Source organism: Rhinoraja longicauda, chromosome 2 (genome assembly GCF_053455715.1).
Source record: "Rhinoraja longicauda isolate Sanriku21f chromosome 2, sRhiLon1.1, whole genome shotgun sequence".
In the NCBI taxonomy this organism is placed as follows: Eukaryota; Metazoa; Chordata; class Chondrichthyes; order Rajiformes; family Arhynchobatidae; genus Rhinoraja; species Rhinoraja longicauda.
In genome coordinates this window covers 91264380-91291898 of record NC_135954.1, presented here as the reverse complement: position 1 = coordinate 91291898, position 27519 = coordinate 91264380, and the positions used below count along the sequence as shown (strand labels likewise).

The 27519-nt window shown below is 43.8% G+C and overlaps 1 protein-coding gene across 4 annotated transcripts in view; it reads right to left on the bottom strand.

Annotated features, from left to right (window-relative positions):
* The window catches only part of nktr (natural killer cell triggering receptor), a 132841-nt gene extending 112915 nt beyond the window's left edge, over positions 1-19926 (bottom strand). For all 4 annotated transcript variants that reach the window (XM_078423799.1, XM_078423811.1, XM_078423821.1 and 1 more), the window contains exons 1-2: positions 19839-19926; positions 7249-7341 (exon numbers count right to left, since the gene is read on the bottom strand). The gene's annotated coding sequence lies outside the window, so the exon portion shown is untranslated. The remainder of the gene's footprint in view (positions 1-7248; positions 7342-19838) is intronic.
* Between the last annotated feature and the right edge of the window lie 7593 nt (positions 19927-27519).

Below are 27519 nucleotides of genomic sequence, written 5' to 3'. Positions count from 1 at the left end.
CCAATATCCAATCATGGGGTTTTCTTCTAAAAACCTACCTTAGTTTAGAGATATAACGTGGGAACAGGCCCTTCGGCCCAATTCTGCACCAACCAACGATCACCTACAAACTAGTTCTATCCTACACACTTGGCACAATTAACAGAAGCCAATTAACCTACAAACCTGCACGTCTTTGGAATGGAGGAGGAAACCGGAGCACCAGGAGATAACTCATGCAGACATAGGGAGAACATACAAATTCCGTACAGACAGCACCCATAGTCGGGATTGAACCCGGCTCTCTGGAGCAGTAAGGCAGCAACTCTACCATTGCGCTACTGTGCCTTCTGTCCCAAAGAAATAATATAAAGCTATTCCACAGGACATCAGCAATTTATTCCTTTAATCAACACTTTTAAAGTGCCCTGTGAGGAATTCAAGTACAAAAGATAAATCTATCAAGTGATCCATGAATAAAACATGATCACTATATTACTTCAAGATCTTTGGAACCTTCAAAGCGAATATTTTTTCTGCTAGGTCAGAAATCTTTTTAACGAATGCTTCCAAAATGTCTTTTAAAAGTTCCAATTTAAAAAAGGTCCTGCAGTGTTTAAAATTTCTGCACATTGACAGATATCTTTGAATAGAACATAGAACAGTACCATGCAAGAACATGCCCTTCAGCCAACAATATCTGTGCCGAACATGATGCCAAGGCCATCACTTTTCTACCTACACATAACCCATATCCCTCCATGTGCATATGCCTATACTAAAGTCTTAAATGCCACTAACGTTCCTCAGTGTTATTCTGTTTTACAAGTCTACAAACAAGTCTGCAAGTCCTTGGAAAATCAGTGCATGTCACGCATAAAGCAAAACACTGTTGATGTTGTAAATCTGAAATAAATGTAAAGACCATCACTTAACTGCCTGCACATTATCCACATCCCTCCATTCCCTGCATACCCACGTGTCGATCCAAAAGTCTATTAAACGCCACTATTGTATCTGCCTCAACCACCACTCCTGGCAGCACGTTCCACGCACCCGCCACTCCCTGTGAAGACATCCCTGCACATCTCCTTTCATCTTTCTTGTCTAACCTTAAGCTATGCCCTCTATTTGAAATTTCCACCAAAAACTATTCTGACCATCTAGATGTGTAAATCAGATGCAAATCATGTAAATTCCAATTGTTCATAAAGATTGATTTATTGCCAAATTTTAAATGTTTCTGGTGAACAAAAATATCATCTAATGATGTTCTAGAAGTATACAAAGAGCAAGTAGATAAGAATAGAGCAGGGCCACTTTGGAATCAATAGGTAATTATTGTAAAAACAAGATTGCCCGCACATCTCCTTTAAACTTTGCCCCTCTCACCTGAAAGGCATGCTTTAAATATTTCATTTCCATCATTCAAGCAAAGCTTCCTTAGGATTTGGAAGCTGAAAATCTGCCATAACAGCAGCTCTTTTCTGTAAATAGTTCTCCCCGTTCTGTTTTTTAAAGTTTAATTGGCAGAGTGCAGTCGGAGCAGAACTGGCAGCATGCACTCTGCCAATTAAACTTTAAAAAACAGAACGGGGGGAACTATTCTGAATCCAGAATGCAAGCAGCTGCTCATTTCCACCCAAGAGAAGCTGCACAGATCCTTTAAATCAGAACGAGGCAATGCCATGGGCATTCAAGTTCACAGTGATGCAATTTGTAATAAAACACATTTGGAGTGGTGCGGCAGGGCACCATGTGTGTGAAAGGAAGCAGTTTCTGCAAATGATGGGGGATTTTCTCCCCAAATAAAAAATAGTCATAGGAATGAATCTGTATTATTTTTTTTTCCTTCCTCTCTGCTTTGTAAGGGGAAGAAATTGTGCACATTGATATTTTTATTCCAAGGTGAAGGTTTACGGGAATGATGCTGGGGATGATTGGGTTAACGTATAAGCATTTGACGGCACTGGGCCAGTACTCACTGGAGTTTAGGAGGAGGAGGGGGGACTTAATTGAAACTTACCCAATAGTGGAATGCCTGGATAGAGTGGATGCGGAGAGGATGTTTCCACTAGTGGGGGAGTTCAGGACCAGAGAGCACAGCGTCAGACTAAAAGGAAGTACCTTTAGAAAGTGGATGAGGAGGAATTTCTTTAGTCAGAGGGTGGTGAATCTGGGAAATTCATTGCCACAGACAGATGTGGAGGCCAAGTCAATGGCCTAAGACAGATTCTTCGGGTGTCAAAATTTATGGGGAGAAGGCAGGAGAATGGGGTTGAGAGGGAAAGATAGATCAGCCATGATTGAACGACAGAGTAGACTCAATGGGCCGAATGGCGTACTTCTACTCCTATGACCTATGAGCAATTTTTCCAGTGGTCCTTTCAACCCAAGACGGGTCAACTCTTGTACAAATCTAGGAAATCTGAAACAAAGCTCTAAAACAATCAGCATGTGAAGAAACAGTTGACTTTGCAGACCAAAGTAATATAGACAGTAAAACGGAGAGCAGGAAACCAACAGCAGGAAGTTGACACGGAGTGGGTCAGGGTTGAAGATAGAGACAGCCAGATCAACTGATGAACAGCATGTGAAATTACAGATTTCATGTGAATATAATCCTGATAAGTGTTGATAGCCCATGGAAACCAATGTTTGCCCAGTTTGGAGTAGATACAAGGAACAGCAGATGCTGGTTTACAAAAACATGTACAAAGAATTGGAAAGTTCTCCCTGTGAGTGCGTGGGTTTCCTCCTGGTGCTTCGGTTTCCTCCCACACTCCAAAGACGTACAGGTTTGTAGGTTAATTGACTTTGTAAGTTGTAAAAAATAGTCCCTAGAGTGTAGGATAGTGTTAGTATACGGGGTTTCACTGGTTAGTACGGACTCAATGGGCCTAAGGGCCTGTTTCCGTGCTGCATCTCTAAAGTCTAAATCTATAAAATCTAATGTTTTCACCTGTGACAAGTGAATCTGTGATTCCCACGTTTGATAGCGTTCATGGGACCACTCACCATTCTAATTAAAAACAACAGACAATGCTAGAAACATGTAAGTTAGGCAGCAGAGATAAAGATTCAGGTCAAAAACCCTGTAACGCAACAAGAACAAACAAGTTAGATCTCAAATGTTAAACGTTTCCCTTTCAAGAGATGCTGTCTGACTTACTGAATGTTTCCAGCATTTTGTTTTCACTTCACATTTCCAGCACCCATAATTGTTTTCGATTCCCATCATTTTAAGAGATGCTGGTTATCACACAGAGAGGACACTCTGCAATATGGAAACATTTTTCACGAGCATTCCCTCTTTCTCAATCAATTCGGATTGAAAGTAGGCAAGCAACATCAAGAAAATATAAAAACTTGGAGCTCATGGCTTAACAGAAGCCTTGGCAGAGTTTAGAAGCAGTTTGGCCAGCCCCTCAATTATACAAGTTTAAAGAGCAGTCACATATAAATATTGAAATATACCAGGGCTGAGGAAAAAAATGTCAAAAGCAACATGTACAGTATGTGCAATAGCACAAGATTTTAACGGAAATTTGAGTTATCTTGGCAATCTTACAATTTTGTTTTCAGTCATTGGGTCTGACAGTCAAGGTATGAATGTGATCACATCACAAAAACATTATTAAAGAACTATATCAAAAATTCTTAATAACTCCCTTGAGATGGAAAATTGAATATTTCACATTAACAGCAGAATATCTAAAAATGCTTAACTACATATGCCTAGATTAGATATTTAGTACTCCACCATTTGTAGGAAGGAACTGTAGTCTAAACAAAACATTGTTAAATGCATAAACCAAAATGATTGTCTCCAAGTCCAGGTCAGTGATAGAATCCCAGGAACACATTTAGGTTTTGATGATCTGAACATGAAACGCTGGAGTAACTCAGCGGGTCAGGCAGCATCTTTGGAGAACATGGACAGGTGATGTTTTGGGTTGAGACCTCCCCCTTCCCAGTTCTCCCTCTATCTTCCTGTCTCCACCTATATCCTTCCTTTGTCCCGCCCCCCTGACATCAGTCTGAAGAATGGTCTCGACCCGAAATGTCACCCATTCCTTCTCTCCTGAGATGCTGCCGGACCTGCTGAGTTACTCCAGCATTTTGTGATACCTTCGATTTGTACCAGCATCTGCAGTTATTTTCCTACACGATCTTTACTGTATTGTTTGAAGAAGAAACAGTTGATAAGAACGAAAAGTTATGAATTACTTTTTTGATCTGTGCTACTTTAATAAAGACCAATTAATCAAGAAACAGTGTTTGGAAGATTCGTTTTTGTTATCTCAGAGTGCGGTGTGTGGGTAAGCTATACCTCCATTCCATCCCTGAGCAGTAATGGCTATCAAAGTTGGACTTTAAGGTATAGAAACTGCCATTACACTTTTATTTAAACCATTAAAAATCATGTTGCATTCATAATCCTAAAGCATGGACTATAATTTATCTATCTTCATATTAAATAGCAGTCTTTGGAGCAAATACCAAAGGAGAGTCTTATCTCTGCAGCAGAAGGCCATTGTACAATTTCAGCCACAGGATCTTGTTGTTTGGAGGGCTTTGGCGGATACAAGAGCCAATTCCAAGCTGACAAACTGACACACTAATACATTAGCTCAATAATTCATCATCTTCAGGCGTACTTTCAGCTCCCAGGGGCTACCTACTACATATTCTTGTGCTTTGCATGAGGACCTGTTTCTATGGCAATGACCTATTCAAGTATCAAGTCCCATGTTGTAAACTCTGAGCGATACAAGAGTACTCGAAGGGAAAATGTCAAAGCAAGATTGTCCCAATATCGCAAAACAATAAATGAGGATTCAACTACATTGCAGTATAGACAGCAAGGATAGAAGAAAAATAAAATCTCCAAATGTGATAAGCAGCAATTGAAACAAATCTGGCCATCCAATCACTTAGTATGCTTCACATTTGTCTAACAAAGGAAAAGGCTCCAAATCCCTTACCCTTCTTTCCTTTCTTAGTCTCCACTATTGCAAAATCAATGTAAATTATTTGTACAAGAACATAAGGGACAATTTATGTTGTGCATTCACTGCTAACAACCAAATGCCTCATTACATCCTTCTGAATGTAAAATGACTGTTTCATATATATATTACATATATTCAAAGCAGGTGATATACTAAATGTAATTAAAAAAAGAACTGCAGATGATGGTTTATACCAAATAAGGACCCAAATACTGGAATAACTCAGTGGGACAGGCAGCATCTCTGGAAAAAACAGATAGGTGATGTTTTGGGGTGCAGGGGTGGAGTCAACAACGTGGATGCGTATCCGTGCAGCTAACGGGAAAGAGAGTGTAGGAAAGGTCACGTTTAAACTAACAGGGCAAGGAGATGGGACCCAATGCAAGGAGACAGAGGGCCATAAAAGGAGGACAGAAGCAAAAGGTAGAAGGGAGATAAGAAAAACTAATCTGAAAGCTTTGTGCCTTAATGCGAGGAGCATTCGAAATAAGGTGGATGAATTGAATGTGCAGTTAGTAGTCAAAGGATATGATATAGTTGGAATTACGGAGACATGGCAGGAAATTAGGGATGCATGTAGCACAGGTACAGTGGTTATCGTGGGTGACTTTAATCTATATACAGATTGGGACAACCAAATTAGTAACAGTGCTGAGGAGAAGGATTTCCTGGAATGTATAGGGTATGTTTTTTAAACCAATGTATAGAGGAACCGACTAGAGGGTAGGCCATCTTAGACTGGGTATTGTGTAATGAGGAAGGATTAGTTAGCGATCTTGTTGTGCAAGGCCCCTTGGTTAACAGTGACCATAACATGGTGGAATTCTGCATTAGGATGGAGAGTGATTCAGTTAATTCAGAGACTAGGGTCCTGAACTTGAATAAAGGAGACTTTGAAGGAATGAGATGGGAATTGGCTAGGATAGACTGGCAAATTATACTTTTGACTGATATAATCAGTCTGAAGAAGGGTCTCGACCCGAAACGTCACCCATTCCTACTCTCCCGAGATGCTGCCTGACCTGCTGAGTTACTCCAGCATTTTGTGAATAAATCGATTTGTACCAGCATCTGCAGGTATTTTCTTATAGGCAAATTATACTTAATGGGTTGACGGTGAAGATGCAATTGTGAAGATTTAACAACAATTGCAACAATTGTTCATCCCTGTCTGGCGAAAAAATAAAACTGGGAAGGGGGCTCAACCGTGGCTGATGAGGGAAGTCAAGGATAGTGTTAAAGCCAACGAAGAGGCATGTAAATTGGCCAGAAGCGGCAAACCAGAGGACTTTGAAAAATTTAAAACTCAGAGGACAAAGGGGTTAATTAAGAGGGGGAAACATGGGTCAAACATGGGCTGGTGGGACCAGCTTAGATTGCTTGGTAATTAGAGGTTGGGCTGCAGGGCCTGTTTCCCTGTTGTTCCAAGGTCAGGCAGCCAAGCAAGACAGGGGGAAGTGGGAGCAATAATGCACAGAGGAAATGGAAAAACACCAAATCCACACTTAATGTTACAGTATACAAGTAATTTTAATTATTCTTTTGGACTACTGCATTCACTAGGCGGTAATAACATTGCACAGTTCCACCACTGATTTTCTGGCACCCTTGGTTCCAGAGCCTTGCTGGATTACACGTTCTGCTGGACCAGAAGTCCACCACGCTTCCACTTATACCATCTACAGCAAATCATTGATATAAATGGCATAAGAGGTCTCAACCACCTATCCTTCTTGTTCCTTACTAGTCACAGCCTGCCTAGCTAAAAAGGTACTATTTTATTCCTTTAAACAATAATAAATTCCTTTACATCTAAATAATTTTCTAAATCTACATTGAATTTAAAATACTGTTAGCCGATACCAGCAGAAGCTTATTTAAAATCACGTTCCCAAATACAGTTTAGTAAGCTTAACCAGTGAATTTCTGAAGGTAGACAATTAATCATTTCTATTAGTCATGGGCTATAAATAGTGGGAAGTGTTAATTTCATTCTATACAACACAACTGAAAAACAACACTACGAGAACGTCATTTGCCCCAAGGCAGAGATGAAGAAACCATGAAATATTTATAAATATTTCAATAACATCATAAACGACTAATACCAAAGTTTTTACATCAGTAAAATCTTGCATTAACACACAGTGAATAATTTGTAAATCTCAATATTTTCCAGCATGGTTGCATACATTGGCTATTTCACATACAGCAAAGGCCTGCAAATAGCAAATGAAAGACACGAGTAGTTAACCTTGATTTGCCTGATGGATAGGACATTAGAACTTCCTCCTCTTCAGATGATGCCGATTCAACCAGCTGGTGAGACCTTGGTTTAACATCAAATCTAAGGGCAGAGCAGATCAGCAGTCTGTCAGTACATGGGTTGGAGGACAGCACATTTTCTCCAATTCTAGAAATTAGCCCAATGTTATTCATCGGACCAGTTCAAGAGTCAAGAGTATTTTTATTGTCATATGTCCCAGACAGAATAATGAAATTCTTACATGCAGCAGCACAACAAAATATGTAAACAGAGTACTCTGTAAACAATATAATAAACAAAAAGAAAAAAGGTCAAAATAAATAAAACAAAAAGTTATATAGAATTACTAGTATGGTTTGTTTTTGTGTATGAATGTATATATGTGCGCATATATTATAGTCAAACAGCATGGAAACAGGCCATTCGGCCCAACTTGCACACACTGACCAACATGTCCCATCTATACTAGTCCTCCAAACCTGTCCTATCCATGTACCTGTCTAATTGTTTCTTAAACGTTGCAATAGTCTCTGCCTCAACTACCTCCTCTGGCTGCTCGTTCCATACACCCACCATCCTTTGAGTAAAAAAGTTATCCCTTAGATTCCTATTAAATCTTTTCCCCTTCACCTTAAACCCATGTCCTCTGGTTCTCGATTCCCCTACTCTGGGCAAGAGACTCTTTGCGTCTACCTGATCCAAAACGTTACCTCTCCATCATCTCCAGAAATGCTGCCTGACCCACAGAATTACTCCAGCACATTGTGTCTTTCTTTGATAAACCAGCATCCTTGTTGGGTTCCTTGTTATTACAAATTACCCAATACCATTTTTAAAAAAAAAGTATTTGAATAGAGTACTTTAAAAATTACCTCTAAATAAATGGGGGAAAAGTAAACCATCTTAATTTAGTTGTACATAATTATGCCTTTTTTGATTCTAAATCCAGGTAAATATAAAATGTGGTCCTATTATGCACCTCATGGGCTCACATTGTACTGGATAGATTGAGCAGATTTCTTTCCAAGCTTACACAAACTTGCTGCATCAAGCAGTTTCCTAAATATTTCCTTTCTTGGCTCTTATTCCTTGTTGTCCTCTATTGGTCTAGTTGCTTCGGCTTGACTTATTAATTAACTGGTTACATTTTCCATCCATTCACCAGAAATTGGTAAAAATATACAATCAAATTACCATGATTATGCAACCTTTAGTTTGGTTTACTTCAGAGATGCAGCATAGAAACAGGCCCATCGGACCAACGTGTCTGCACCATCGATCGCCCAGTTCTACCTTACACACTAGGAGCAACTTACAGAAGGCCAATTAACCTACACACCTTTGGGATATGGGAGGAAATCAGAGCACCCGGTGGAACCGCACCTGGTTACAGGGGGAACGTGCAAACTCCATACAGATAGCACCCATAGTCAGGAATAAAGCTGTGTCTCTGTCGCTGAGAGGCAGCAACACTACTGTTGCTCCACTGTGCCATTCTGTCTCGTTAGTTATCAAGGGAAGTTTGCAGCATTGCCTTTGGCAGCCTGAGCCATTTAAGATCTTGCAACTCTTACAACTGCTCATTGTGCATATGTTGAAGCAGTCCAACAGACAACATTAGCAGGATTTGTCACCATTAATAGCTATAACAATGCACGTAAGCCAAATTTAAAAAATATCAATAACTTTGAGGTACCTGTACTGCCAAGTTTATTCTATATTGGCTACTGGAGATTGCATGAAGTTGATTTTAAAAACCAAGGAGGAAAGAGTTTTCGGTAATAATAACCATGAAACTGTTCCATTTTCGTAAAAGATCAAATGATGCCTTTTGGGAAAGAAAGCACATCCTCCATGTAGCCTGGCATACTTAGACTCCTGTTCCACCCAATGGGGCAGCACTGTGGTTCAGCAGTAGAGTTGCTGCCTCACTGCGCTAGAGACCCAGGATCGATCCTGACTACAGGTGCTGTCTGTATGGAGTCTGTACGTTCTCCCTGTGACTGTGTGGGTTTCCTCCGGACGCTTTGGTTTCCTCCCACATTTGAAAGACATGCAGATTTGTGGGTTAATTGACTTCTGCAAATTGTCCCTAGTGTATAGGATAAAACTAGTGTAAAGGAAATCGATGGTCGACACGGAATTGGTAGCCCAGTTTCCACCTCAGGTTTGCATGGCGTTTTCTCTAAACAAAACTACGTGTGTATGCTTCACGCAGCTATTTCCTGTATATCTCATTGCTTATGAGAGTGGAATGTTTTATTATGCTTATGTAAAATAGAGTGAAATGTTTTTATTATGTAAATGGCTCCAAACACCTTGTTGGAATTTATGAATAATAACTCTTCAGTTGGATCAATCAGTAGCTTATGCCTTGCATATCCATTTACAGTGCTAGAGTAACTCAGCCGGTCAGGCAGCATTTCTGGAGAAAACGCATAGGTGACATTTCGGGTTGGGACCTTTCTTCAGCCAAACTTGCACACAACATGTTATGAACCCATCTCCGGCTTACTTTAAACTTTAGAGATATAGCATGGAAACAGGCCCTTCAGCCCGGATCCGCACCGACCTGTGATGCACTAGCAGTATCCTAAACCACTTGGGACAATTTACTGTTTTACTGAAGCCAAATAACCTACAAAACAGAGCACCTGGAGAAAACCCAAACTGTCACAGGGAGAACATTCAAACTCCATACAGACAGCACCCGTAGTTAGGATCGAACCCGAGTCTCTAGTGCTGCGAGGCAGCAACTCTACCACTGCGCCACCCTGTTATGTGCATAAAACCCAGGGCTCCCAAACATTTGCCATTTGCTGGACAATATTCAACTGTAGACACAGGGAACTACAGATGCTGGAATTTTGTGTAGAACACAAAGTGCTGAAGTAACTCTGGGTCAGGCAGCATCTCTGGTGGAGATTGAGAGGTGGCATTGTGAATCAGAACACTTCTTTGTTGTATCATACCTAGAGACAGGGAGAATTATCATCCCGGAATGGCGGGACTGTCGTATGTTGAAAGGCTGGAGCGATTGGGCTTGTATACACTGGAATTTAGAAGGATGAGGGGGGATCTTATTGAAACATATAAGATAATTAGGGGATTGGACACATTAGAGGCAGGAAACATGTTCCCAATGTTGGGGGAGTCCAGAACAAGGGGCCACAGTTTAAGAATAAGGGGTAGGCCATTTAGAACGGAGATGAGGAAGAACTTTTTCAGTCAGAGAGTGGTGAAGGTGTGGAATTCTCTGCCTCAGAAGGCAGTGGAGGCCAGTTCGTTGGATGCTTTCAAGAGAGAGCTGGATAGAGCTCTTAAGGATAGCGGAGTGAGGGGGTATGGGGAGAAGGCAGGAACGGGGTACTGATTGAGAGTAATCAGCCATGATCGCATTGAATGGCGGTGCTGGCTCGAAGGGCTGAATGGCCTACTCCTGCACCTATTGTCTATTGTCTATTATCTATTGTCTATTATCTACCATACATCCTCAGGCACCGGGATACCCGAGGTTGTTTCCTAAATTTAGGTGGCCGTAACACCAGGCTTAAAGTGAAAATTTAACATTTGAGCAGCCATAGGATATACAATGCAACATACATACAGCATGCAAGCTTGCAGCATAACATCTAAAGTAGACAATTACTGGATAACGTCTCTGGAGAACATATTCTTTGAGATGCTGTCTGACCTGCTGAGTTACTCTAGCACTTTGTGTCCCTCTTTTTCCTTTACATCACTGGTCACTTACTACAAGTGAAAAATTAAAAACGTCAGATTTTAGTTTTAGAAATACAGCATTGGAACAGGTCTTTCAGTCCATCGAGCCCAGACCAACACTAGATTAGCCATTAACCTACAAACCCGCACATCTTTGGGTGTGGGAGGAAACCGGTGCACCAGGAGGAAACCCACGCGGTCACAGGGAGAACGGGCAATCTCCACACAGACAGCACCCCCATAGTCAGGATCAAACTTGGGTCTCTGGCGCTGTGAGGCAGAGGCCCTACCAGCTGCGCAACTGTGCCACCCACTAAAAATAAGTATTAACTACTATTAACGACTGTGATAATCAAATTACACCCTAGCGGTATGAACATTGACTTCACTAACTTTAGATAGCTCCTCTGTCCCTCTCTTCCCCTCCCCTTCCCAGTTCTGCCACTGTCTTCCTTTCTCCAACTACATCCTTTCTTTGTCCCGCCCCCCCGACATCAGTCTGAAGAAGGGTCTCGACCTGAAACGTCACCCATTCCTTCTCTCCAGAGATGCTGCCTGACCCGCTGAGTTACTCCAGCATTTTGTGATACCATGATAATCAAAGATCTGCATTGTAGTATCATTTACTCTGAAAAGTACATTAATATCACAAGTGCAGCCCGACAACCAGGTTACCCTGAATTTAGGGTGCACAAAAAGGAATGAGATTTGCTCGGATCATTTTTCTAGCTACATAAGCAGATTAAGTGATAAATTTTAGCCAGAACACCAGGGACACTAGATGTTCTTTGAAGAGCATCGTTATCCATTAGCCGGGCATTTAGCTTAACATTTTTGAAAGATAGCAGTCCAGACATTGTTGTGCTGAAAGAGCTTTGCAATAAAGTACCTGCCTAATTTCTCGTAGAAACAGAAGGTGATGTGTTACAAAATGTGGCATGGGGCTGGAATACTTTCTATCGATGCTTACAGAGGACAATGATGACAAAATGTTGGCAGAACCAGTGATGGTAGTGATAATGGATGGGGTGAAAATGGATGGGCAAGATGTACGGGAAATGACAGATACGTTTAGAGTGATTAGCTGACTGGGTGTGAGTGGCTTTCAGCTCAGGTTCAAGGGTGTTTGGCTAGACATAGCAGTACTGTTCAATCTTTTGAGATACGGAGAGGGGGAGGGGGAAGGAACTCTTCACACAGATGGTGGTGGGTATATGGAACGAGCAGCCAGAGGAGGTTGTGTGGAGAAAGCAGGAACAGGGTACTGATTTTGGATTGTCAGCCGTGATCATATTGAATGGCGATGCTGGCTCGAAGGGCTGAATGGCCTACTCCTGCAGCTATTTTCTATGCTCAGACAGCTGGTATGCCAACATTTAAAAGACATATGGACAGATTCATGGATAGGAAAGGTTTGGAGGGGAAAAGGCCAATTCCATTAAGGGTGCCACCCTTCCTAAGGTCATCTGTTGCTTGCCATAATTTGTTTTGCCCTTTCCTCGCCTCCAGTTTATCCCCCGCCTGTTCTATTTTCAGTCCGAAGAAGGGTTCTGACCCAAAACATCACCTATTATTTTTCTCCAGAGATGCTGCCTGACCCACTGAGTTACTGCAGCATTTTGTGTCTATCTTCAGTATAAACCAGCATCTGCAGTTCCTTCCTACACACAGACACAGGCCCTTTGGGCCAATTCATCTAACCAAGATAACCCTACTTTACCTGCACCTGGCTCAAATCCCTCCAAATATTTCCTATCCACGTACCTGTCTTAAGCGTAATTGTATCCACCTCTACCATTGCCTCTAGCAACTTGCTTCATACACCCACCACCCTCTGTGTGAAAAGGTTGCCCCTCTTAAATACTTTCTCTCACCTTGGGTTTAGGTTTATTGTTGGCACATGTATCGAGGTACAATGAAAAGCTTTGTTTGGCATGCTATCCAATTAGTTTATAAATCACTATATATGCACATCAATACAATCACGTCAAACTCAAGTACTATGCAGAAACTGCAGATGCTGGATTATACCAAAGATATAGACACAGAGTGCTGGAATAACTCAACGAGTCAGGCAGCATCTCTGGAGAAAAAGATGGGTGACGTTTCAAGTCGAGAAGGTCCCGACCTGAAACATCACGCATCCTCAAACTCAAGTCCAACAGGTAGAACAAAGAGGAAGATAGAGAGTGCAGAATATAGTTCTCAGCACTGTAGTGCACCTTCAAACTATGCCCTCTAATTTTATGCTACCCTGCAGAAAAGACTGGCTATACACCTTAGTGATTTTATACACCTCTATAAAGTAATCCCTAAGCCACCTATGCTATAGGGGGGGGGAAACAATCCTGTGTCTGCAGCCTCTCCTTATCATTCAAACCCAGCAACATCCTTCTTTTTTTGTTTTGCATACTTTCCATTTTGATGATATTTTCCTCACTTTGAATTTGCAACTCAAGTTACCCTCTGCCAAGTTTCAGAAATTCAATGGCGGAACCATTTGTTAGCAATGGTATGAAATGCGGATTGCTGTTCTACGGCTCGGTTATTTTTTAAGTTGGCACATGGACTTTCACTTCAGACAACGGTGAGTGTACAAGATGTGTAGGAAAGAAAACTGCAGATGCTGGTTTAAATCAAAGGTAGACACAAAATGCTGGAGTAACTCAGCGAGTCAGGCAGCATCTCTGGAGAGAAGGGATGGGTGACGTTTCGGGTCGAGACCCTTCTTCAGAGTGTACAAGATTGGGCCAGACAACTTGCTACAAACAAAAATCAAAAAATTGCAGATGCTGGAAATCTTCAACCTGATACTTTATCTATTTCGCTTCCCACAGATATAGTTTGAGCTCCTTTGTATTTCCAGCAGTCATAGTCATTCAGCATGGTAAAGGGCCCTTTGGCCCAACTTGCTCATGCTGACCAAGATGCCCTATCTACCCTAGTTCCACCTGCCTCCATTTGCCCCCTATTTCTACTAAACCTTTCCGATCCATGTATCTATCCAAATGCCTTTTAAATATTGCCACAGTACCTGCTTCAACTACCTCCTCTAGCAGCTCGTTCCATCTACCCACCACTCTGTGTGAAAGGTTGCCAGCTCCTATTAAATCTTTCCCCTCTCACCTTAAATCCATATCCTCTGGTTCTTGATTTTGTGCATTTACCCTATATGTTCCCCTCATGATGTTTATATACCTCTATAAGATCACTCCTTATCCTCGTGCGCTACAAGGAATAATATCCTATTATTCCTTGCCCAACCTCTCCCTATACCTCAAGCCCTCAAATCGTGGTAACGCCCTCATAAATCCCTGCATTCTTTCTAGCTTAAACCTGTTTACATTTCATAAGGAATAGTAGAATTAGGCCATTTGGCCAATCAAGTCTACTCTGCCATTCAGTCATGTCTGATCTATCTCTCCCTCCTAACTTCTCCCTATAACCTCTGACACCTGTACTAATCAAGAATTTCCAGTTTGGTGTAAACTATGTATTTGTTCCTTCACCTGTTAGCCAAAGTTTGTTTACTGCCATATCTTTAAATTGTTTCCCCAAACTGCCATAGTCAACCTTTATCGCATATGTTCATAGTTTCCTTAGCTTAGATTCAAGATCCACCCTCCAAACACGAATTGGACTGAATGTAGTAGACTGAAGGTGGTGTTCCTGTGCTGTACTGTTCTATAATTCCATCTGTCTGCACATGACTTGAATCCATCTATCCCCTGCCTATTCATGCATCTGTCAACCCTGTTAACCTTCAAGTTCAAGAACAGTTTCTTCCCAGCAACCGTCAAGCTTTTGAACCACCCTGCACAACCCTAACCACAACCCTCCCTCAGCACCGAACTACTCAGAACTTTGAGCGTGTAGGTTGCAATACGTAACGTGGCTTGTACTATTATGGTCTGGTACCGAGTATAACTAATAATTTATTGTATTATTGCTTATTATATATTTATCTTGTTGGATTGTTGTGTTAATGAGCCTGTAAAGCTGCAACAAAAATTTCATTCTTCTGCTCCCAGCACATATGACAATTAAACACTTTAGGCTTGAAAATTCCATCATAGGCCCCTTTCCCTGAAGGCCCCTCATGTACAAGATTATTAATCCTCTGCATTACACAGTACAGCCTGTATCCATATGGGCTGTTCAATGTACTTTGCTAAACACAAATATACAAAGAATACAGCAGTAGATCACAGGAACAGGCCCTTTGAAACACCATGTCTGCATTGACCAATCTAAATAATTCGATTACAGAAAGAATGTGGAATCTTGGAGAGGGTGCAGAAGTAATTTATCGGGACGTTGCCTGGATTAGAGGGTATTAGCTCTAAGGAGAGATTGAATAAACTTGGATTGTTTTCTCTGGATTGTCAGAGGCTGAGAAGAGACTCAATAGAGGTTCATAAAATTGTGAGAGGCATGGAAATGTCAAATAGCTTTCAGGTGAGAGGGAGAAAGTATATGGAGTGCAGGGTAGGTTTTTATTCTGTGCAAAGTGATAAAGTGTTGTCGGGGTGGTGGTGGAAGCAGATATGATAATGGTGATTTTGGATAGGCACATAATTATGCAGAGAATGGAAGGATATGAATAATTTAATTCCTGAAATTAAGACAGAAAGAATTATTTTTTTAAGTATTCCAACCCAAAATGTCCCTATTCCTTTTCTCCAGAGATGCTGCCTAACCAGCTGAATTACTCTAGCAATTTGTGTCTATCTTCAGCGTAAATCAGCATCTGCAGTCCTTCCTACACTGGGATTATTTTAATTTGGCATCATGTCCAGCACAAATATTATAGGCCAAAGGTCATAAGAACATGCTCTACTGTTCTATAATTCCATATTCCTGCACATGATCTGTATGCCTTTGTCCACTGCCTGTTAATGCATATGTCTAATATGTGATAGCATATGCTCTCATAACTGCTAAGACACTCCAATTCAGGCAACATCCAGGTGAACCTTCACTGCACCCTCTCTTCAAAGCTTCCACATCTCTCTTATAGTTTGCAACCAGAACTGTGCACAATATTCCTAATGTGGCATAACAAAGTGTTATACAGCTGTAACATGACTTCTCGTCTATTACACTCAGCCCCTCAACTAATGAAGGCGAGCATAGCTTACACTTTCTCTACCACCCTATCTATTGTAGTGCTACTTTCAGGGAGGTCAGCAGGTCATTCTGTACATCCATAGTCCCAATGATACTTCAAGAGTCAAGAGTGATTTATTCTCATATGTCCCAGATGAGGAGCGCTGCCTTTAATTTTACCCTTTTACCATCTTCCCCCTTACACCAGCTAATTGGAGGTACTCTGATGCTTTGCCGTTTCCTGATAAATATGGGCTATCATTATCTGCTTCACCAGTCTGCACTAATCTCCTGATACTTTCTCTGAACAATCTCATCAGAACCATCACCCATTCAACGAAATATTTTATTCACTGGACCATTCCAACTGGGCTCTCTAGCAAAAGCACATCCTAATGGAACAACACCTTCATTCCCCTAGAGCAGTGCCACACAAATACCCAAATCTCTAACTGTATTTGTGGCCATAAATTTATAACAAAACACAAAACTGCCATTGATATAGATTTATTTATTTGTTCTTTCCAAAAGAAGATTGACACCCAACCCTGAAGCAGAACAGACTCAAAATATTCCTGACAAAAAGTCTGGCTTGCTTTTCCAGCACTACAGGAATTCTGCAGTTGAAGCCTCAACAATAACCAGTGAACCGGTACTTTGGATCTGTCTTCACTAAGGAAGATACAAACAATCTCCCAGATGTTCTAGTGGGCAGAGATCCTAGGGTGACGGAGGAACTGAAGGAAATCCACATTAGGCAGGAAATGGTGTTGGGTAGACTGATGGGACTGAAGGCTGATAAATCCCCAGGGCCTGATGGTCTGCATCCCAGAGTACTTAAGGAGGTGGCGCTAGAAATTATGGACGCATTGGTGATCATTTTCCAATGTTCTGTAGATTCAGGATCAGTTCCTGTGGATTGGAGGGTAGCTAATGTTGTCCCACTTTTTAAGAAAGGAGGGAGAGAGAAAACGGGAAATTATAGACCAGTTAGTCTGACATCAGTGGTGGGGAAGATGCTGGAGTCAATTATAAAAGACGAAATTGCGGAGCGTTTGGATAGTAGTAACAGGATTGTTCCGAGTCGGCATGGATTTACGAAGGGGAAATCATGCTTGACTAATCTTCTGGAATTCTTTGAGGATGTAACCAGGAAAATTGACAGGGGAGAGTTGGTGGATGTGGTGTACCTTGACTTTCAGAAAGCCTTTGACAAGGTTCCACATAGGAGATTAGTGGGCAAAATTAGAGCACATGGTATTGGAGGTAGGGTACTGACATGGATAGAAAATTGGTTGACAGACAGAAAGCAAAGAGTGGGGATAAATGGGTCCCTTTCAGAATGGCAGGCAGAAACTGACAGGAAAATTGACAGGGGAGAGCTGGTGGATGTGGTGTACCTTGACTTTCAGAAAGCCTTTGACAAGGTTCCACATAGGAGATTAGTGGGCAAAATTAGAGCACATGGTATTGGAGGTAGGGTACTGACATGGATAGAAAATTGGTTGACAGACAGAAAGCAAAGAGTGGGGATAAATGGGTCCCTTTCAGAATGGCAGGCAGAAACTAGTGGAGTACCGCAAGGCTCGGTGCTGGGACCGCAGCTATTTACAATATACATTAATGACTTGGATGAAGGGATTAAAAGTACCATTAGCAAATTTGCAGATGATACAAAGCTGGGTGGTAGTGTGAACTGTGAGGAAGATGCTATGAGGTTGCAGGGTGACTTGGACAGGTTGTGTGAGTGGGCGGATGCATGGCAGATGCAGTTTAATGTGGATAAGTGTGAGGTTATCCACTTTGGTGGTAAGAATAGGAAGGCAGAGTATTATCTGAATGGTGTCAAGTTAGGAACAGGGGACGTACAACGAGATCTGGGTGTCCTAGTGCATCAGTCACTGAAAGGAAGCATGCAGGTACAGCAGGCAGTGAAGAAAGCCAATGGAATGTTGGCCTTCATAACAAGAGGAGTTGAGTATAGGAGCAAAGAGGTCCTTCTGCAGTTGTACAGGGCCCTAGTGAGGCCGCACCTGGAATACTGTGTGCAATTTTGGTCTCCAAATTTGAGGAAGGATATTCTTGCTATTGAGGGCGTGCAGCGTAGGTTTCCTAGGTTAATTCCCGGAATGGCGGGACTTTCATATGTTGAAAGACTGGAACGACTAGGCTTGTATACACTGGAATTTAGAAGGATGAGAGGAGATCTTATCGAAACGTATAAGATTATTAAGGGGTTGGACACGTTAGAGGCAGGAAACATGTTCCCAATGTTGGGGGAGTCCAGAACAAGGGGCCACAGTTTAAGAATAAGGGGTAGGCCATTTAGAACTGAGATGAGAAAAAACGTTTTCAGTCAGAGAGTTGTGAATCTGTGGAATTCTCTGCCTCAGAGGCAGTGGAGGCCAATTCTCTGAATGCATTCAAGAGAGAGCTGGATAGAGCTCTTAAGGATAGCGGAGTCAGGGGGTATGGGGAGAAGGCAGGAACGGGGTACTGATTGAGAATGATCAGCCATGATCACATTGAATGGCGGTGCTGGCTCGAACGGCCGAATGGCCTCCCCCTGCACCTATTGTCTATTGACCCATTAATGGTCTTGAGAAAAAACCTCAAGGAACATTTTACTGTACAAACACCACCAGATGCAAAGTTATTGCAAACAAAAACATTTACATTAATATGTTTCAGAACTACTGGATGAAGCAAAAACAGGATGTACTGTTTCTATGAACATTAGATTGTACAAATTTAAAAGTGTTAGCAGAAATATAGAGAGAAAAGGAAACTAAAATCAGGCTGAATAACGCTGAAAAATCAACATATGGTAAATATTTAAAGACCTACAAATAAAGTGCAGTAAGAAAGCAAAAGTGTCAAATCCAATTTTGAAGCAGACTTTTAGGGAGGGAGACAGGGGTAGAGGGAGGAGGCAGGGGGATGTACCGGGGCAGAGAAGTAGAGGGGCAGGAGGGGGAGGTAGAGGAGGGGGGGGGGAGTTTGAGGGGCAGAGGTAGACAGACAGAGGGGGGAGGTAGAGAGGATAGGAAGAGAGGGGGGAGGTAGAGGGGATAGGAAGAGAGGGGGAGGTAGAGAGGATAGGAAGAGAGGGGGGAGGTAGAGGGGATAGGAAGAGAGGGGGGAGGTAGAGGGGCAGAGGGGGGCGGTAGAGGGGATAGGGACAGAGGGGGGAGGTAGAGGGGATAGGGACAGAGGGGGGAGGTAGAGGGGATAGGGACAGAGGGGGGAGGTAGAGGGGATAGGAAGAGAGGGGGGAGGTAGAGGGGATAGGAAGAGAGGGGGAGGTAGTGGGGATAGGAAGAGAGGGGGAGGTAGAGAGGATAGGAAGAGAGGGGGGAGGTAGAGGGGATAGGAAGAGAGGGGGGAGGTAGAGGGGCAGAGGGGGGCGGTAGAGGGGATAGGGACAGAGGGGGGAGGTAGAGGGGATAGGGACAGAGGGGGAGGTAGAGGGGGGGAGGTAGAGGGGCAGAGGGGTGAGGTAGAGGGGACAGGGGCAGAGGCGGGGCAGGTAGAGGGGGAAAATGGTGGCGGGGAGTGACAGGGTAGAGGGGTTGTGAGGAGTGTAGAGGGGGGCGGAGGGGGAAGATGGTTGTGGTGGGGAGGATGCCGGAGGGTGAGATTGGCGAGGACGGGAGGGGCAGGAAGGGCAAGGGGGGGGAGAACGAGCGCCGGAGTCCGGCTCCAGGGTGTCCGCGGCCGGTGGGGAAGGTAAAAACGCCGCTCACCTCAGAGCCCCACAAATGGCGCTGCTCCGCCTCCGCCGCCGCCGCCGCCGCCGCAGTCGCAGCCTGGGCCCGAGCGCCGTCCTTCCGTCCGCCCGCCCCCGGCTCTGAAAGGCAACGTCCTTATCCGTCGGAGGGCAGCATTACCCCTTAAAGGGGAGGGGGGAAGAGAAGCAGAGGGAGTGGAATACGAAATGTTGGGGAAAGTGGTGGTGGGGGGGGGGGGGGGTGGTGTGGGGGGATATGGGATGAGGAATAAGATATGAGATATTAGGATGGGGATTGGGGTGAAGGATGAGGGAAAGGGGGTGAGGGGATGGGGGGGGTGAGGGATGAGATATGGGAATAGAAACATAGAAACATAGAAAATAGGTGCAGGAGTAGGCCATTCGGCCCTTCGAGCCTGCACCGCCATTCAATGTGATCATGGCTGATCATCCAATTCAGTAACCTGTACCTGCCTTCTCTCCATACTCCCTGATCCCTTTAGCCACAAGGGCCACATCTAACTCCCTCTTAAATATAGCCAATGAACTGGCCTCAACTACCTTCTGTGGCAGAGAATTCCACAGATTCACCACTCTCTGTGTGAAAAAAAACGTTCTCATCTCGGTCCTAAAAGACTTCCCCCACTTATCCTTAAACTGTGACCCCCATGGGATGGGATCTAGGGGGTTATGGGGATGAGGGGGTTATGGGGATGAGGGGATATGGGAGTGAGGGGATATGGGCGATGAGATATGGGGATGGGATATAAGAGGTTATGGGGATGAGGGGATATGGGAATGAGGGATGAGATATGGGGATGGGATATGGGAGTGAGGGGATATGGGAATGAAGGATGAGATATGGGGATGAGGGATTATGGGAGTGAGGGGATATGGGAATAAGGGATGGGATTTGAAGGGTTATGGGGATGAGGGGGATACGGGAATGAGGGATGAGATATGGGGATGGGATATAAGGGGTTATGGGGATGAGGGGATATGGGAATGAGTGGTGAGGGGGAATGGGGATGAGGGGATATGGCAATAAAAATGTGCATGTAAGTTAATTGGCCTTTGTAAATTGTTCGTAGTGGGTAGGGGGTGGACGAGAGAGTGACATAACATGAGTGAACTGGCGATCGATGGGCCGAAGGGCCTGTTTGCATGATGTATCTGTAAACTGATGCAAACTAAACAGAAGAACACAAAGTGAGGTAAGTCAATGGGTCAGGCAGCATCTTTGATGAACATGTATTTTAGCAGCACCATGGCACAGAGTTAGAGATGCTGCCGAACAGCGCGAGAGACCCAGCCAGGTTTGATCCTGATTACGGATGCTCTCTGTACGGAGTTTGTACGTTCTCTCTGTGACCGCATGGGTTTTCTCCAATGCTCCGCTTTCCTCCCACACTCCAAAGACATGCAGTTTGTAGTTTAATTGGCTTCCGTAAATTGTCCCTCGTGTGCAGGATGGAACTAGTGTACAGTTGATCAATGGTTGGTGTGGACTCGGTGGGGCAAATGGGCCTGTTTCCATGCTGTACCTTTAAAACTAAACTAAAAGATGACGTTTTGGGTCGGGATCCTTCTTCAAATAGATTAAACAGGTTTGATGAACCAAATGTCAAATTTATATGTTTGTTGGAACATATTTGGCATATGTAATGTTGGGTATTTAGCATAGAACTAACTGCTCCCATCGCCAAAAATGTCTCGATGTTGGACTGGTTTGCCTTTCTGGAAGTAAGCTGTGGCAAGTATGCTGTCCCTTCCATTGACTCCATCTACACTTCACGTTGCCTCTCCAAGGACCAGTCTCAATGCAGTCATTCCCTCTTCTCCCATCAGGCAATAGGTACAGAAGTGTGAAAATGCTCACCTCCAGATACATAGACAGTTGCTTCCCAGCTGTTATCAGGCAACTGAACCATCTTATCACCAACAAGAGAGCAGTCCTGAGCTACTACCTACCTCATTGAATAGCCTCAGACTATCTTTAATCGGACTTTACTGGACTGTATCTTGCACTAAACAGTCTTCCCTTTTTCATGTATCTGTGCACTTTGGATGACTTGATGATAATCATGTATTGTCTTTCTGCTGACTGATTAGCATGCAACAAAAGGCTTTTCACTGTGCCTCAGTGACAATAAACTAAACTAAACTATTTTCCATTATTGTAGGGAGAGATACTGAGATGGCGTCAGAAATGTTGGTTAATGATACAGAAGTTTAAACATTGTGCTCGAGCTGAAATACTGTGTTTCTGGTGTGATCCCTCCCACAGACATATGCCACGAATCTGTGATGAAATAAATGGCTGCACAGTTAGAACATGGAACAGTGCAGCTCAAGAACAAGCCCTTCAGCACACAATGTCTGTGCCAAGTATGACCAACACTTATCTGCTTGCATTTAATCCGCCACCATAAAGTGTTTCGATAGACTGGTGATGGCACATGTCAACTTCAACCTTCCAAACAGCCTCAATTCACTGCAATTCGCCTACAATTAGGTTGTTGCCTTACTGCACCAGAGTTCTGGGTTCGATCCTGACTAAGGGTGTTGGCTGTACGGAGTTTGTACATTTTCCCTTTGACCGCATGGGTATTCTCTGGGTGCTCTGGTTTACTCCAATACTGCAAAGAAGTGTGGGTTTGCAGGTTAATCGGCTTCTGTAAATTGCCGCTAGCGTGTAGGATAACATAGAACTGGTGTACAGAAGATCGATGGTCATCCTGGACTCAATGGGCCTAATGGTCTGTTTCAATACAATACAATACAATATATCTTTATTGTCATTGTACAGGGGTACAACGAGATTGGGAATGCGCCTCCCATACGATGCAATAATTTAATTAGCTAGTCAGTATTAATTTAAACAACCCAATGAAACAAATTGTAACAGTTTTAAAACAGAATAAAGTGCAAGTAGATCTGTGCCGGATCACTGTGCGATGTGACCATCCGGCTCAGCAGGACCAGTTCATAGCAGCTATGGCCCTGGGGATGAAGCTGTTCCTGAGTCTGGAGGTGCGGGCATAGAAGGCCTTGTATTGTCTGCCCGATGGTAGAAGTTCGAACAGACTGTTGCAGGGGTGTGAAGAGTCTTTGTGGATGCTGGTGGCTTTTCTGAGGCATCGTGTGTTGTAGATGCCCTCCAAGGCTGGTAGCTGTGTTCCGATGGTCCTCTGAGTATGGACTACCCGCTGAAGAGCTTTCCTCTCTGGCTCCATGCAGCTGAGGTACCACACAGGGATGCCATGTGTTAGGATGCTCTCTATGGTGCAGCGGTAGAATGTCGTTGGGGTAGACCAGACTTCTTCAGTGTTCTTAGGTAGAACAGTCGTTACTGTGCCTTCTTGACCAGCGCAGCAGTGTTATTGGACCATGTTAGGTCCTCCGAAATGTGAGTGCCCAGAAACTTGAAACTGGACACTCTCTCCACACTGCCCCGTTGATAAAGATCAACGGTGTATTTCCACGCTGTATTTCTAAACCCATAATTACACATATAATAACATGAGGAAATAGAGGCAAGAGTAGGTTATGTGGTCCTTGACCATATTGCACTATTTAATAAGATCCTGTTTGGTCAAACTTTGAAGGAATAGGGTGTATCACCTCCTAAACTCCTCATCTGTCTACTCTATCAACTGCCTCCATTTACGGATGATCTCAAACCTGACACACAGCCCGTGCTCTGCAGGTCGACATTGAACCTTGCCCTCCTGTTAGGCAACATGGTCAGCATGGACGTTGGGCAGAAGGGTCTGTTTCCATGCTGTATAACTATGACTCTGAGCACCAATCTAGTGACTCAAATATAACTTGGGCTTGGAAAGACACAAAATGGTGGAGTAACTCAGCAGGTCAGGTAGCTTGCCTGGAGAACATGGATCGGTGACGTTTCAGGTGACAAGGAAGAGTCCAGACCTGAATCGCCGCCTATCTATGTTCTTCATGGATGCTGCCTGACCTGCTGAGTTACTCCACCATTTTGTATCTTTTCCTGGTAAACCAGCATTTGCAGTTCCTTGTTTCTACATTATAAATTTGGCGTACAGAGAAGTATGGAAGGAGTGCCGCTTTATTAGAGATTTCTTTTTCCCAGAGATGCTGCCTGACTTGCTGAGCGTTTTCTGTATTTTTTAATTTTGTATTTCATTTTTTCCCCCAGATAAATCGAAGGGCAGACTGCGTGAACAGAAAGGAGAGAATCAGTCCAAACCCCAACATGTTCCTTGATGTGTTAACCTGTCCATGATAAACAAAGGAATCCACATTTCAGGTAGCAGAGGCACTGGAAGCCTGAAGTTTTAAAAAAATTAATAGATACTGGAAAGACACTGCAAGTCACATCAGTCTGAAGAGGGGTCCCAACCCGAAATGTCACCTATCCATGTTTTCAGGGCTGCTGCCTGACCCGCTGAGTTACTCCAGCACTTTGTGTCTCTTGTGTAAATCTACAGTGCCTTGTTTCAGCAAACCATTCAGCAGCCATGAGGGGGAAATAAATCAGTCGGTATGGACTTCTCACCCACTGCGTATTTCCAACTTGTAGTAAACGGTTTCATTATCTGTGACGGCCTGGGAGGTTTTGGATCACAGCATCCTGGCAGATACTCGATAATTATTAAATCACAGGGCGACAGCTGGAGTATTTTCTCCTTACCCTTATCTTCTGTCAGCTTCTTGCAATTGCTGAGCTGGCATTAAGCTTTACTGTTTTGCAATTAAAACCCCCAGCCGCACATCAGCCCTTCTTACTGACTTGAAAGGATGTTCTCATCCTCATCCCATGTCCCCTTGAGTCACAGTGATTGATCCCAGGTCCCCTGACTACACAGCACAACACCTTTCAGCACTGCTAGAAACCTCCCCACACTTTCAATTGCTTTTCTGGACCCCAGTCCAAGTTCAGTATAATCGATCAGATACGAATCTATCCTGACCTTGACCGCAAACCCAGGACAAGGAGTGGTGAGGTAAGATCCGCCAGGCCTGCTGGATCTCCTGGTTTCAAACCATTTGTTGTACAGTGGCGCAGTGGTAGAGTCGCTGTCATACATGCCAGGGATGTGGGTTCGATCCTGACTACGGGTGCTGTCTGTTCGGAGTTTGTACGTTCTTCCTGTGGCCATGTGGGTTTTCTCCAGGTGCTCCGGTTTTCACCCACAATCCAAAGATTTACAGGTTTGAGGGTTAATTGGCTTCAGTAAGTTGTAAAAAAAATTGTCCCTAGTGCTTAGGAAAGTGTTAATGTACGGGGTAATCACTAGTCGTCAAGGACCCGGTGGGCCGAAGGGCCTGTTTCCATTCAGTATCTCTAAACTAATCATTTTAACTCCCCTACCCATTCCCACACTGACCTTTCTATCCTGGGCCTCCCCCATTGAGAGAGTGAGGCCATACACAAACTGGTTATGTCACACTTTTGTCTCTTCATGTCTGGCCTTAGTCCAACCGTCTACCTATCAAAAAACCTCCCTCACCAGTATTTACCTATCACTTGCCAACTACCTCCACCTCTCTTCCAGCTTTCTATCCCCCCTCCCAACCACAATCAGTCTGAAGGGTCCCAACCTGAAACATCACTCATCCACGTTCTCCAGAGATGCTGCCTGACCCACTGAGTTACTCCAGCAATTTGTTTTCTATTTTGTAAACCAGCACCTGCATCACCAAGGAACTAATCATTGACATCAGAAAAGAAATTCAACATGTCATCAAATACTCCACCATACATTTACAGATTATGGTTGAAAATATCCCGACTGGTTGCATCCCAAAGCAAGGGAATGCAAGAGAGGAGTCCTCTCAGCCCGGTCTATCACGGGCACAGCCCTCCCCACCATCAAAAGCATCTACAAGAGGTGCTGCCTCAAGGCGGCGGCATCTACCATCAAGGATCCCCTCCATCCAGGCCACGCCTCTCTTTGATGCTACCACTGAGCAGGAGGTACAGAAACCCGAAGTCAATGCCACTTGGCTCAGGAACAGCTACTTTCCATCACTTTCTTGAACCAATCTGTACAACCCGATTCCAACCTCAGCAAGAGAACACCATGACCACATCCTGCTCTTCTAATTGTGTTGTGCACCAATGTCTTGTAGCATTCTTTTTTTATTTCACTGTCTCATATAATTTAAGTATAAGTTATGTTTCTGTGTGTTTTCTGAGTCCATGTGTCTGTCTTGTTGCTGCAAACAGGATTTCCATTGTACCTGTACCTCACCATACTTGCACAGATGGAAATAAACTCAACTTGACTTCTTCAGACTCAAGGTGTCCTCAAGGTACGCCTCTAGTACTTTGTGTCTATCATCCAGCATGTGTAGTTCATTTCAGTTCATAAACCAGCATCTGCAGTTCATTTCTACACATGGATTATGTGCAGGCAGAAAAGAAAGTGGGATGAATGTCAAATAGGTTCAATTGGGCAGTTGATGGAGGGCACGCTTAGTGGGCCAAAGGGCCTGTTTCCATGTTGTATGATGCAAGAGTTCTCAAGAGTCCATTGAGCCACAGCTGACACCTGTATCCTTGAAGCCAGTTTGGCAGCAATGATCCAGTTAGTCACACACTGGAGCGATGTACCGAAGCTGCCAGCTGTTCCTCCTGTTCCCTGCTCCATGTCCGTAAAAGGTCACTCACGCAAACACTGCAGAACATTACAGCACACAAACAGGCCTTTCGACCCACAATATCTGTTTTTGGTTTAGAGACAATATGGAAACAGGCCATTCGGCCCACCTAGTCCATGCTGACCATCGATCACACGTTCACACTTGTTCTATTTTATCCCATTCCTACAAACTAGGGGCAATTTACAGGGCAATCTACAGGTCTGCACGTCTTTGGGATGTGGGAGGAATTCGGAGCACCCGGAGGAGACCCTCTAGGTCATGGGGAGAACATGTAAACTCCACACTCAGGCAGCATCCGAGGTCAGGATCGCACCCGCGTCTCTGGCACTGTGAGGCTCGACCAGCTGTGCCACTGTGTCTAACTAGTGTCGTCTGTGCTGGGCATGATACCACGTTAAACTGATCTCTGCCTGCATGTGATCCATATCCCTCTATTCCAGGCAGATCCATGTGCCTATCTATGGGTTCCACTATCGTATCTGTCTCCACCACCACCCCTGGCAGCGTGTTCCATGTACCCACCATTCTGTGTAATGAAATTTGCCCCGCAAAGACACAGCGTTATACCTCTAGAAGAACATACCTCTGTCTCGTGCACTCCAATGATTAAAGTAAAAACCCGCTCAATCATCCCCCCGTAACTCAGTTCCTCAGCGGCACAGCGGTAGAGTGCTGCCTTATAGCGCCAGATACCCGGCTTCGATCCTGACCTTGGCTGCTGTCTGTGCGGAGTTTGTACATTCTCCCCGTGACTGCGTGCTCCAGTTTCCTCCCAAACTCCAAAGACTTTTTGGTTTTGGTAAAATTGTAAATTGTTCCTAGTATGTTGGATAGCGCTAGTGTAATGGGTGATCACTGGTTGGTGCAGACTCGGTGGGCCGAAAGGTCGCAGTTCGGCGTGGACTCAGTGGGTCGAATGCCCTGTTTCCGCGCTGTATCTCTAAAGTAAAGTAAATTAAGGCACATCTGCTTTGAACTTTTCCCTTTCCCATGACTCAGACATTGTATAATTTGGTTGCGTGCAAGTAGGCAATAAGCAATTGATT